Source organism: Monodon monoceros, unplaced genomic scaffold, assembly GCF_005190385.1.
Source record: "Monodon monoceros isolate NGI ecotype Baffin Bay Population unplaced genomic scaffold, NGI_Narwhal_1 Super_Scaffold_1, whole genome shotgun sequence".
Taxonomy (NCBI): domain Eukaryota; kingdom Metazoa; phylum Chordata; class Mammalia; order Artiodactyla; family Monodontidae; genus Monodon; species Monodon monoceros.
Window position 1 is genome coordinate 57,550,318 of NW_021703765.1, and position 12,723 is coordinate 57,563,040.

Genomic DNA, 12,723 nt, shown 5'->3' on the forward strand with positions numbered 1-12,723 from the left:
GAGGGTTGGGAACCTAGGAGCAGCTGAGCTGGGGGATTCAGGGTCAGGGTTTCTCAAGGTTGCAGGTGTTGGAGAATGTGCTTCCAAGATGCTTGACAGTGATCTCTCTCTCAGCCATCAAGGCAAGCCTTTCTGAAGAGAAAAGTGAGGTTAAGTAATGGCTTAGTTTACAGAGCTATTAAGTGGCTGTGGAAGGTGGCCTGTATTTGAACCCGAAGCCTGTGGCCTTTCCATACACATACTGGTTATTACTGTTCTTAAAGTTGCATTAATTAGTGGTGAACTTCATGTCTTACACAGCTGTTCTCTCTTTTCCCATCCTGTTAGACCGTCAGCAGTCTTGGGTCTGTATTTATTAGCCTCTCTTCCAGCTGTTGGCTAAGAAATTCAGTAACCACACATATTAGAATTCTGTATAAAGTATGACTCAGCTACCTCTTAGCTGTAATCCTGACATGAGAGCATTTGTATGTACTAGAAGTGGTAATGATTTTTATAGATGAGAGGCATTATGTGCTGATTTGTGACATTTTGGTCCTCATTAATAGTTAAAATTTTGGGAAGCCTGGCCTTTATGTGAGTGTGGTGGTCACCATCTCATACTCTGTACCCTCACTTTGCATTTTAACCAAAACATTTAACTAGAGAGGTTGGTTGGTTAGGGTTAGGGTTTTCACTATGGATGTTTTTAAGCGTAAATAGAAGAGGGAAGAGTATAATGAACAGCAGTAATAATCAGCAGTTACAGCCATCATTCACTCGGGGCTACCCTTGCTTCATCTCTGTTCCCCTGCGCTGTTCACCCTATAGCTCTGTTTAGTGTCAGTCAGACCCCTGATATTATTTTATCATAAATGTATAGTCTATCTCTGAAAGATAAGAACTCTTGAAAACATAGCTATTAGCACTTTAAAAATTAACAATAATCCTTTAACATCACGTAGTTTTATACATGGAAGTTTTTTTTAATTTAATTTAATTTTTTTTTTTGGCTGCATTGGGTCTTCATTGCTGCGTGCAGTCTTTCTCTAGTTGTGGCAGACGGGGGCTACTCTTCGTTGCGGTGCGCAGGCCTCTCGTGGTGGCCTCTCTTGTTGCGGAGCTCGGGCTCTAGGTGCGCGGGCTCAGTAGTTGTGGCGCACGGGCTTAGTTGCTCCGCGGCATGTGGGGTCTTCCCGGACCAGGGCTCAAACCCATGTCCCCTGCACTGGCAGGCGGATTCCTAACCACTGCACCACCAGGGAAGTCCCTACATGGAAGTTTTGATATGGTACGTCTGCTTAGGCTTGTGCTGGCTGAAAATTTGGTAGTTTTCTCATGAAGTCCAGCTTTGTGCTGTGGTCAGAGGTGAATCTGTGCCACTTACCACGTTGTTTCAATGTATCTTCATTATTCATTATTGGAAATAAAGTCTCATAACAATTGCTATATTCATGTTTAGGTAGAAATATACTTAAATCTCAGATTATTTTTTGACTCTCCAAGTCTGTAATTTCCATTATTCAAATAATTAAAAATTGGATTTTATTTGAAAGACCTTGCTTGGTAAGGCAGTATTTAAAGAAGAAAGCGTTTGGTTACTATAGATAAAAACTCTCAGAAGTTTTTGTTTGTTTTGCTTTTCAGTTTCAAATTCTGTAACACTTACAAAATGCTTCAAAAAGTAGAGTAAAAATTAAGTGTAAAAACTGGAAAATCAGGTGAAGCTTCACCTGCTTGTTAAATGGTGATTTTAGTAAACTCATTGGAAAGAAGGTAGGACTCTTTTTTTTTTTTTTTTTAAACCACTAATTCACTGATGCAAACATTTCTGATTCCTGTTCCTTCAGAACTAGGAATCATCAAATCTTTTTCTGGAATAGTAGAGACAGTGCTTCTGGTGCATAGTGGCAGGGTGCTTGGGGTTAAAATGATAGAGGCCTCGAGTATTGAGGGTTTTCTTGTTCATTTATTCCTAAGCACTTATGACATTGTGCTAAGCACTTACTGGACATTGCAGTGAAATGTGATTGGTTCTACCATTTACCTGGTTTTATGGACTCCGCTGATTATTTCACATTCTGCCCTTTACTCTCCTTGCATTCCCTCACTGTGGCTGTGTGACAAACCACCCCAAAGGTCAGTGGCTGGAAACAACAACAACGTTTATTTTGAGCATGAATTTGCATCCTGTGTGGTGCTTGGTAGTTCATCTGCACCACACAACATTAGCTGGGCGGCCTGAAGGCTGGCAGCTGAAATTACCTGAGGCAGCGCTGTCCACTAGAACTTTCTATGATGATAGAAATGGTCTACATCAGCCCTGTCAGGTACAGTAGAAACTAGTCACGTGGTTGTTAAGCACTTGAAATATGACTAGTGTGGCTGAAAAGCAGATTTTTAAATTTAATCATTTGAATTAATTTAAATTTAAACAGCTGCATGTGGCTAGTGACTGCTGTATTGGATATCACAAAGCTGGGCTAGGAAGATTCTTCGTTCTCTCTCTCTCTCACCCCCCTGGCCCCCTTTCTCTCTCCCCTCCTTTCCTCCCTCCCTGTCAGTAGTCTCTTTGTATGACTTCTCCAGCATGCTGGCTTAAGACTAGCCAGATTCCTTATATGTTGGCTCAGGGCTTCCAAGACCATGTGTCTCACGAAACACAGCAGGGGAAGCTGTATTGCCTTTTATGGCCACGCCATTGAGGTTATGGTGTTACTTCCATCATGGTGGTAGGCCCACCTGGATTTAAGAGGAGGGTACACAGGCCCCGCCTCTGATGGAGAAGCACGAGTGTAACACTAAGGTGAGCTTAGTGGATGGGGTGAATGACGTGGCCATGTTTGGAAAATACAATCTGCCACATCTTCACTGTGACTTGACCGGCTGCGTCATCTCAGAGTTTCCTTCTAATTCTACATAGTTCTAGAGAAAGCAACCAACTATTATTATGTGTTAAATATATATTTTTTTAATCAGAGTATCTCTATATGCCTATTCTGGACATTTAATATGAATGGAATCATACAATATGTTGTCTTTTATGCCTGTCTTCTTTTATTGAGCGTAATGCTTTCACAATTCATCTATATTACAGTATGTATCAGTACTTTGTTGTTTTATGGTCAAATAATATTGTACTGTATGGATATGCCACATTTAATTTATCCATTCATCAGTTGATGAATGTTTAGATTGTTTCCACCTTTTGGCTATGCAAGTAATGGAGCTGTGGATATTTGTGTATAAGTTTTTATGTGGGTATCTGTTTTCATTTCTTTTGGGTATATACCTAGGAGTAGAGTTGCTGGGTCATATTTTCTATGTTTAACATTTTGAGGAACCACTAAAGTATTTTCCAAAGTGGCTGTATACATTTCCACCACTGTGTATGCAGGTTCCAATTTTTCTACATCCTCACCAGCACTTGTTATAGGCATCTTAGTGGGTGTGAAGTGGTTTTGATTTGCATTTCTCTAACGACTAATGATATTGAGCATCTTTTCATGTGCTTATTGGCATTCATATATCTTCCTTGGAGAAGTGTCTATTCAGAACCAATGCCCATTTTTTAATTGGCTTATTGTCCTTTTATTGTTAGGTTATAAGAGTTATTTATATATTCTGGGTACAAGTCCATTATCAGATACATGACTTGCAAATAATTTCTCCCATTTTGTGGGTTGTCTTTTCACTTTCTTGATGGTATTATTTGCAACACAAAAGTTTTAAATTTTGATGCAGTCTTATTTATTTATTTATTTATTGTTGCTTTTGCATTTGGTGTTGTAGCTAAGAAACCATTGCCTAACTCAGGGCTATAAATATACTTGTCTGTTTTCTTCTAAGAATTTTGTAGTTTTAGCTCTTATATTTAGGTCTGCAATTTATTTTGAGTTGATTTTTATATATGGTATTAGGTAGGGGTCCAAATTTATTCTTTTGTGTATGGATATCTAGTTGTCTCAGCATCATTTGTTGAAAATATTATTTTTTTCTCTGTTGAATTATCTTGACACTCTTGTTGAGAATTATTTGACCATAAATGTAAGAGTTTATTTTTGGACTCTCAGTTGTATTCCATTGATTTATATATCTGTCTTTTTGCCAGTACCACACTGTCTTGATTACTGTAGCTTTGTGGTATGTTTTACAGTCACAAAGTATGAATTTTCTAATTTTGTTGTTTTTCAAGATTTGTTTTTAATACTTTGGGCCCTTGCATTACCATATAAATTTTAGGGTCAGCTTGTTGATTTCTGTAATAAAGCCAGCTAGGATTTTTATATATAAATATATTTGACTTTATTAATTGGAGTAGTTTTTGGTTTACAGCAAAATTGAGCAGAAAGTGCAGAAGGATCCCATATACTCCTTTCCCCTACACATACCCACTGTTTCCCCTACTATTAACATCTTGCATTAGTTTGTACATTCGTTACAATTGATGGACCAATATTGACATACTATTATTAACTAAAGTCCACGTTACATTACATTAGGGTTCATGCTTTGTGTTCGACAGTTCTATGGATTTGGCAAATGTATAATGTCATATATCTGCCATTACAGTGTGACACAGAATTGTTTTGTTGCCCTAAAAATCCCCTGTGCTTCCACATGGCCTCTGCATCCCCCACTGCATTTTACTGTCTATATAATTCTGCTGTTTCAATATGTTATACAGTTGGAGTTATACAGTATGTAGCCCTTCCAGGCTGGCTTCTTTTCATTTAGCAGTATGCATTTATGGTTCCTGCATGTTTTTCTGTGGCTTGATAGCTTACTTATTTATATTCCATTTTATGGGTGTATCACAGTTTGTTTTCTGTTCACTCATTGAGGGACATCTTGATTACTTCCAGGTTTTGCAATTAAGAATAAAGCTGCTACAAACATCCATGTGCAGGTTTTTGTGTGGACATAAAATTTCAACTCATTTGAGTAAATACCAAGGAGCACAATAGCTGGATCATATGCTGAGAGTGTGTTTACTTTTGTAAGAAACTGCCAGACTGTCTTCTAAAGTGGCTGTACGGTTCTGCATTCCCACCAGCAGTGAGTGAGAGTTCCTGTTGCTCCACATCCACACCAGCATTTGCTGCTGTCAGTGTTTTGAATATTAGCTGTTCTAATTGGTGTATATTGGTATCTCGTTGTTTTAATTTGCAATTTCCTAATGACACGTTGAGCTTTTTTTATATGCTTTATTTGCCGTCTGTATATCCTCTTTGGTGAGGTGTCTTTATGTCTTTTGCCCATTTTTAAATTGAGTTGTTCATTTTCTTCCTGTTGAGTTTTAAGAGTTCTTTGTATCTTTTGGATTAACAGTCCTTTATCGGATGTGTCTCTTGCAAACATTTTCTCCCTGTCTGTGGCTTGTCTTCTTGTTTTCTTTTTCTTAAGATTTTTTTTGATGTGGACCATTTTTAAAGTCTTTATTGAATTTGTTACAGTATTGCTTCTGTATTTTTATGTTAATGGTTTTTTGGCTGCAAGGCACGTGGGATCTTAGCTCCCCAACCAGGGATCAAACTTCACACCCCCTGCGTTGGAAGGTGAAGTCTTAACCACTGGACCTCCCAGCAAGTCCCCTGGCTTGTCTTCTTAATCTCTTGACAGTGTCTTTTGCAGAGCAGAAGTTTTAAATTTTAAAAGTCCAAATTACCCATTTTTTCCTTTCATGGATTGTACCTTTGGTATTGCCAGCTATGATTTTGAGTGGGTTTACGTTGACTCTGTAGATCAATTTGGGAATTATTGCCATGTTAACAGTATTAAGTCTTCTGATTCATGAGCAAGGAGTGTCTTTCCTTTTGTTTAAATTTTTCTTTCATTTCTTTCAACAGTATTTTGTAGTTTTCAGCGTACAGGTCTTATACTTCTTTTGTTAGGTTTACTCATAGGTATTTTATTCTTTTTGATGTTGTTGTAAATGGAACTGTTTTCTTAATTTCATTTTCAGGTTGTTCGTTGCTTGTATGTAGTGTCGTAAATCTTAAGTCTGTTTTCACCTTATTCTGCTTTTTGGGAGAGTTCCTTGACTTTACCTTTGAACACTTTCTATTGAATTTTTAAATTTTAGCAATAACTTTAAAATTTTACTTCTTATTTTCTGCTTGTTAATTTTTCTTTCAACACTTTTACTTGTATTTGAATGCACTGTTTTCTCAGATATCCTGAGAATACTTACTGGAAGTTTTACTGATGGAGATGGAGGTGTGTCTCCACCCCTCACCTCCCCATTCTGTTACGTGGATTTCTCTTTCTTCCAAGATTATTTTTTTCTTTCAATTTATATCTCTTTCATGCAGGAGGCTTTCCTCAAATGTATAGTGTTCCTTAGTTGTCCATTATAGTTAGGAATGAAGCATAAAAGCCTGATTGGGGGCTTCCCTGGTGGCGCAGTGGTTGAGAGTCCGCCTGCCGACAGGGGACACGGGTTCGTGCACCAGTCCGGGAAGATCCCACATGCCGCGGAGCGGCTGGGCCCGTGAGCCATGGCCGCTGAGCTTGCGTGTGCAGAGCCTGTGCTCCGCAATGGGAGAGGCCACAACAGTGAGAGGCCCGCGTACCGCAAAAAAAAAAAAAAAAGCCTGATTGGGAGACTGTGTTTGTGGGGAGGGCTGACATACACAGACTGGAGGGTATCGCCTGAGGGACAGGGAAGCCCTCGATGCTGGAGTGTGTTTTCTGCTCTGAGGCTGATCATTTTCCTGCAGAGAAGTTTTTGGTTTGTTTGTTTTGAACGGCTGGTGTTCTTGCTGTGGTCTGGGTGGTGGTTGGTTGGTAGATGCTTGGTTCTTGTCTTTGTGCCCTAGTGTTGGGGGTTGCCTCTGTGGTCTGATAGAAACTTGAACTTTAGTGCCCTCTTTTATTCCTGTTCTCTTCAGTTGAGGAATAGATTGGCTATTGGCGTTTCATGTGCCAAGAACTGTCAGCTGGTGTCCTTAGGCCTCTTTGGTGCTTCTCTTAAAGGGGATCCCCAGAATTATATTCAAATTTGCAAATGTACTGTTTTCTAGGAGAAAAGTCCATAGCTTTCAGGAGGTTCTCAAAGTGGTTGATTGCCCTGAAAAGGTGAAGAATTGCTGGGGCTTTGTTTGCCATCACACTACTAAGTTATTAAAATTCCACTTTCACATTCAACAGAGTACGAGGCACGTTGACTAGATGGCAATGATAGCTTTTCTCCTTAAACTTAGAGACAAACATGCACAGAAATGAAGGTGGGAGATAAGAACTTTAAGAAACGCCATGCTATAGAAGTGTAAAGAAACTTCCCTCCTAAGAGGGAGTTTCGCTTTTCTTTTAGTTATTTGGTTTGAACAACATCTGTAGTGTTGAAATGCTGTACTGTGAGGATAAGTTAGAACATTTGTTTATGTTGAGCCCTCCGCAACTCATGAAGTAACTAAATATAAAACATTTTCCCTGGAAGCTCAGGCTTGTGTAAATGTTTTTTACCAGCACAGTCATTCCTGCCTCTCCTACAAGTTGCTACGCAGAAGGGTGGTCCCTACGTAAATATTTATTTTGTGCTTCTGACAGGAAAGAAATGTAATTTTAACATCAGGAAAGTAATATTTTCATCTTGGTGTGTTCCTTTGCTCATATAATGAGTGGTTGAGCTGTCTTCTTTCAGGGGAAAAATGGTAAAACAGGATTTTGCTTTTAATAAGATCTTTACTTGTTTTTTCTTCTGCTTTTGTGAAAAGAGCATTTAAAATTTGAATCAATATTATGCTTCTACACCAGAAATCTCAAGACCCATTTTGTATTAACTGAAAAACCAGGGCTTCCGTGGTGGCACAGTGGTTAAGAATCCACCTGCCAATGCTGGGGACATGGGTTCAAGCCCTGGTCCAGGAAGATCCCACATTCTACGGAGCAGCTAAGCCCGTGTGCCACAACTACTGAAGCCCTCACGCCTAGGGCCCATGCTCTGCACGCAACAAGAGAAGCCACCTCAATGAGAAGCCCGTGCACTGCAACGAAGAGTAGCCCCCACTCACCACAACTAGAGGAAGCCCATGCGCAGCAACGAAGACCCAATGCAGCCAAAAATAAATAAATAAATAAAAATTATTAAAAAAACAAAAACTGAAAAACTCCTTACTGATTTGTGAGTACTTTTAGGTAATATTTATGGTCATATTTAGGATGATGTAAACTTTATATTTCATGAAGATATTCAAACTTAGGTTCAGAGATCATTGATGCATTCTTTTAGCACTTTACTGGTTTTCTGAATATTTATTTAGTGCTTTTATATACTAAATCAACAGTCTGCTTTTTTCTATTCTAAAAATTGATTTAACTACTAAAGAAATCTTAGATTATCTGAAATAAGTTGGGATTTCAAAGTAGTTTCTCATTAATAATTCTAGTTTTTTTTAATGTATTTTGTTTTAAGTTAAAAATATAAATAGTTCAGGGAACATCAGGAATTTCTTAATCACAGCAAACTAAAAAATTAACTTTCTCTTCCTTTTTCCTTAATGAGTGCTAATTAAATTCCATATTAGTTTTTTTGCTACAGTTATCTTTTTTTTTTTTTTTTTGCGGTACGCGGGCCTCTCACTGTTGTGGCCTCTCCCATTGCAGAGCACGGGCTTCCGGACGTGCAGGCCCAGCGGCCATGGCTCACGGGCCCAGCCGCTCCGCAGCATGAGGGATCTTCCCAGACCGGGGCACGAACCCGTGTCCCCTGCATCGGCAGGTGGACTCTCAACCACTGGGCCACCAGGGAAGCCCATACAGTTATCTTGATTTGTTACTCTACTAGTAATATTTTGGCATATAGTATACAATGTTCCCTCTTTCCTTTTATAAACACTACCTTATTTTCCTATAGTGTATTCTCTCTTTTTTCTGCTTCCCTGCTCTTAAAAGTTGTGACTCTAACTTATTTTTGTCCTGTTTTGCTTCAGTTAATACCTCATGAAAATCTCTGAAATTAATATCCCAAAGTAATGAGTTAGGAACATCCCTGGTGGTCCAGTGGGTAAGACTCCACGCTCCCAATGCAGGGGGCTGGGGTTTGATCCCTGGTCAGGGAACTGTATCCGGCATTCATGCTGCAACTAAGAGCCCGCATGCTGCAACTAAGAGCCCACATGCTGCAACAAAGATCCTGCGTGCTGCAGCTAAGACCTGGTGCAGCCAAAATAAGTAAATAAATAAATAAATCTTAAAAAAATAAAAGTAATGAGTTAGACCTGATGTAATTTAAGGGAAGAGTAAGTTTTGTTTCCCTTCAAATGTTAGCAGTTAGAATAGCTGATAAGTTTATAAGTGGAGACTAAAATTTATTTTCACTGGCTGTTTCTTCACCTGTTGAATTATTACATTAAAACAAAGATGAAGGGGACGTCCCTGGTGGTACAGTGGTTAAGAATCTGCCTGCCAAGGCAGGGGACATGGGCTCAAGCCCTGGTCTGGGAAGATCCCACATGCCGCAGAGCAACTAAGCCAGTAGGCCACAACTACTGAGCCTGCGCTCTAGAGCCCACGAGCCACAACTACTGAGCCTGCATGCCACAACTACTGAAGCCTGCATGCCTAGAGCCTGTGCTCCGCAACAAGAGAAGGCACCGCATTGAGAAGCCCGCACACTGCAACTAGAGAAAGCCCGCGCAGCAACAAAGACCCAGCGCAGCCATAAATAAATAAATAAATAAAGTTAACAAAAAAAAAAACCCAAGAAAACAAAGATGAGGGCTTCCCTGGTGGTGCAGTGGTTAAAAATCCGCCTGCCAGTGCAGGGGACACGGGTTTGAGCCCTAGTCCGGGAAGATCCCACATGCCACAGAGCAACTAAGCCTGTGCACCGCAACTACTGAGCCTGTGCCCTAGACCCTGCAAGCCACGACTACTGAAGCCCAGGCGCCTGGAGCCCATGCTCCTCAACAAGAGAAGTCACCACAATGAGAAGCCCGTGCAACACAAAGAAGAGTAGCCCCCGCTCACCACAACTAGAGAAAGCCCTCACACAGCAACAAAGACCCAACACAGCCAAAAATAAAAACAAATAAATAAATTTATTTTAAAAAACCAGAGATGAGGGGGACTTCCCTAGCAGTCCAGTGGTGAAGACTCTGTGCTTCCACTGCAGGGGGCACTGGTTCGATCCCTGGTTGGGGAACTAAGATCCCACAAGTCATGTGCCATGCCCCCCACCAAAAAAAAAGAAGACCAAAGATGAGGATTTCATTGGGACACTTGGAAGTTTTCAAATATAATTTTAATAGGGAGAATAGTAAAGTCCCTATTTACCCGTCACTTAGCTTCACCAGTGGTCAGCATATGGCTGGTCCAGTCTGATCTCTACCTGCCCCTATTTCACCTCACCTGGATGATTTTAAAGAAATGCTTTGGGGTACTTTTGTAGTAAGTAGGATTAAAATTTTGTTACAAGGTTTATATAAGAAATGGGTGTCGTTTGATATATTTTGGTAGATATGTATGTACATGAACTTGTATGCTGATTTATTTAGCCAAAAGGATAAATTCTGTTTTCTGTATTTCACTTGTTTATATTATTTTCAAGGCAAACGTTTGAATTTATAAAGAACATGATGATAAGATTTGGTTTAGATAATTCTGTTCCGAGTCTGAAAGTCTGTCTGATGGCCTCCTTAAAGAGTATTAATTTGTCAAAACAGATTTGTTGTAACGTAATTATAATTATGTTTATTGTTTTGAATAAAGGCTAATTGTTCGAGGGTGTGTTGTTTATATATTGGTTTTTAAATACCCATTTGACCTATGTAAGGGTTGTGAAAATAGTATCAGCACAGGTACAGTCTTGTTGGTTACCGATGCTTATACAGTGTTCATTTTCATAATTACCTTTGTTCTTACATTCCTGGGGGTTTTAGGTCAAGATATTATAAACATTTATAGTTTGTTTGATTTAATATTTAAGAACATTAATTTGTTTTTGAGTGTGTTTTTTTTTATTGTATGAAATTAAACTGGATCTTCAGAAGTCCTACTGCTTAAATTTAAAATGTTTACTTGCCATTATAAAAATATTTTGTTCTCAAAGGAATCCACAAAATACATAGAAGTAGAAAAAGGAAACTAAATCATTTATAGTCCTGTTTTCTAAACACAGACTACTCTTAATATTTGATATAGTCCTTTTTAGGTTTTTTTTCTATGTTTAGGTGATTTTTAACACCTAAACATAGAATAAAGGTTGTATATTATATATACAGCTTTCACATTTTGCATTTTTCACCAGCATTGTTTTATGTTTCTTTGTTTTTAAAAAAAGTATGTTAGTTTAGAGAAGTTTAGTTTTAGCTTGAAAGTAGAATAGAGAAATATATTTTCTGAACTACCTTCTGCACTGTTTTCTTTAATAACAGTTAACATTTATATAATGCTTTATGTTTTCCAGTTCAGATTTGTTAAAATAATAAATTTATGGACCACAGTGTACCATACTGGTCCTTCAGAGATGAGATGAGGTATTCCCTAATCTCCCAAAGCATTTTTGGGGTCAGATTTATTGAGGTATGATTCACATACAGTATATTTCACTCTTTTTAGGTGTACATTTCTGTGATTTTTGATAAATGTATGCTCATGTAACCACTACCACAATCAAGATAGGGAATATTTTCATCACCCGTAAACGTCCCTTCGTGCACCTAGGGAGTCAAGACTAGCCTCCTCCCCAGCCTCAGTACTTCTCCACCACTGATTGATTTTTGTCCCTATAATTTCACCTTGTCCAGAATGTCTTAGAATCGTGCGTTGTGTAACCTTTTGTGCCTGGCTGACTTCTTTCAGTTATAATGCTTTTGAGATTGACCCATGTGGCTGCGTGTCTCAGGGTCTCCTTTCCTTGGTCTTGCTGAGTAGTAAGTAGTCTGTTGTGTGGATGTGCCCCATTTCTTCATCCATTCACTAGCTGATGGATGTGGCTTGTTTCCAGTTTTTGGTGATTATGAATGAAGTTATTTACTTCCAGGTATAGGTCTTTGTGTGGATGTATGTTTTCATTTCTCTTGATTAAATACCTAGGAGTAGGATTGCTGGATCACAAAGTATCTAAAAAGCTGAGATTTGGTGTTACATGCTGCAGTTTACGGGCCAGGACTTGAATCCAGATTCTGTAAATCCAAGTCATTTGCTGTCTGCTAGACTATAATGTTGTTTTCAATGGTGATATTTCCCTGTTTTAACAACATTGCTAACAAAGCTCTCAGATTTTGGCAACAGTTAAAGAATGGAGATATTTATCAGCAACTTTACATCAGAATATAAATAAAAATTTCCCTCAAGTTATTAGTTTCCATCTCTGAACTGGAAATTTGGAAGTTTATAAAATAAATTTTAACTCTTAAAATCTAGGCTTAGTCTTAGATGAATAATTACCCCCCCCATTTATTTTGCATGGATTAAGATCTCACCAGAACCTTAGATGTATAGAGAACAAGATTTTCCATTAAAGTTGATTTAATAATTATATAAAATCTGTCTTCTGGCATAAAAAAATTGAAATTCTTTGTCATATTCAAGATTTTCAATAATACAAATGTAAAATACTTTTTTTAAAATTTATTTTTGGCTGTGTTGGGTCTTTGCTGCGCGTGGGCTTTCTCTAGTTGCAGCAAGCGGGGGCTACTCTTTGTTGCGGTGCGCGGGCTTCTCATCGCGGTGGCTTCTCTTGTTGCGGAGCGTGGGCTCTAGGCGCACAGGCTTCAGTAGTTGTGCCACTCAGGCTCA

At 38.8% G+C, this 12,723-nt stretch overlaps 1 protein-coding gene across 2 annotated transcripts in view; it reads left to right on the plus strand.

Moving 5' to 3' along the window:
- The window catches only part of TWSG1 (twisted gastrulation BMP signaling modulator 1), a 33,938-nt gene that overhangs the window by 2,261 nt on the left and 18,954 nt on the right, over positions 1-12,723 (plus strand). The window lies entirely within an intron of this gene.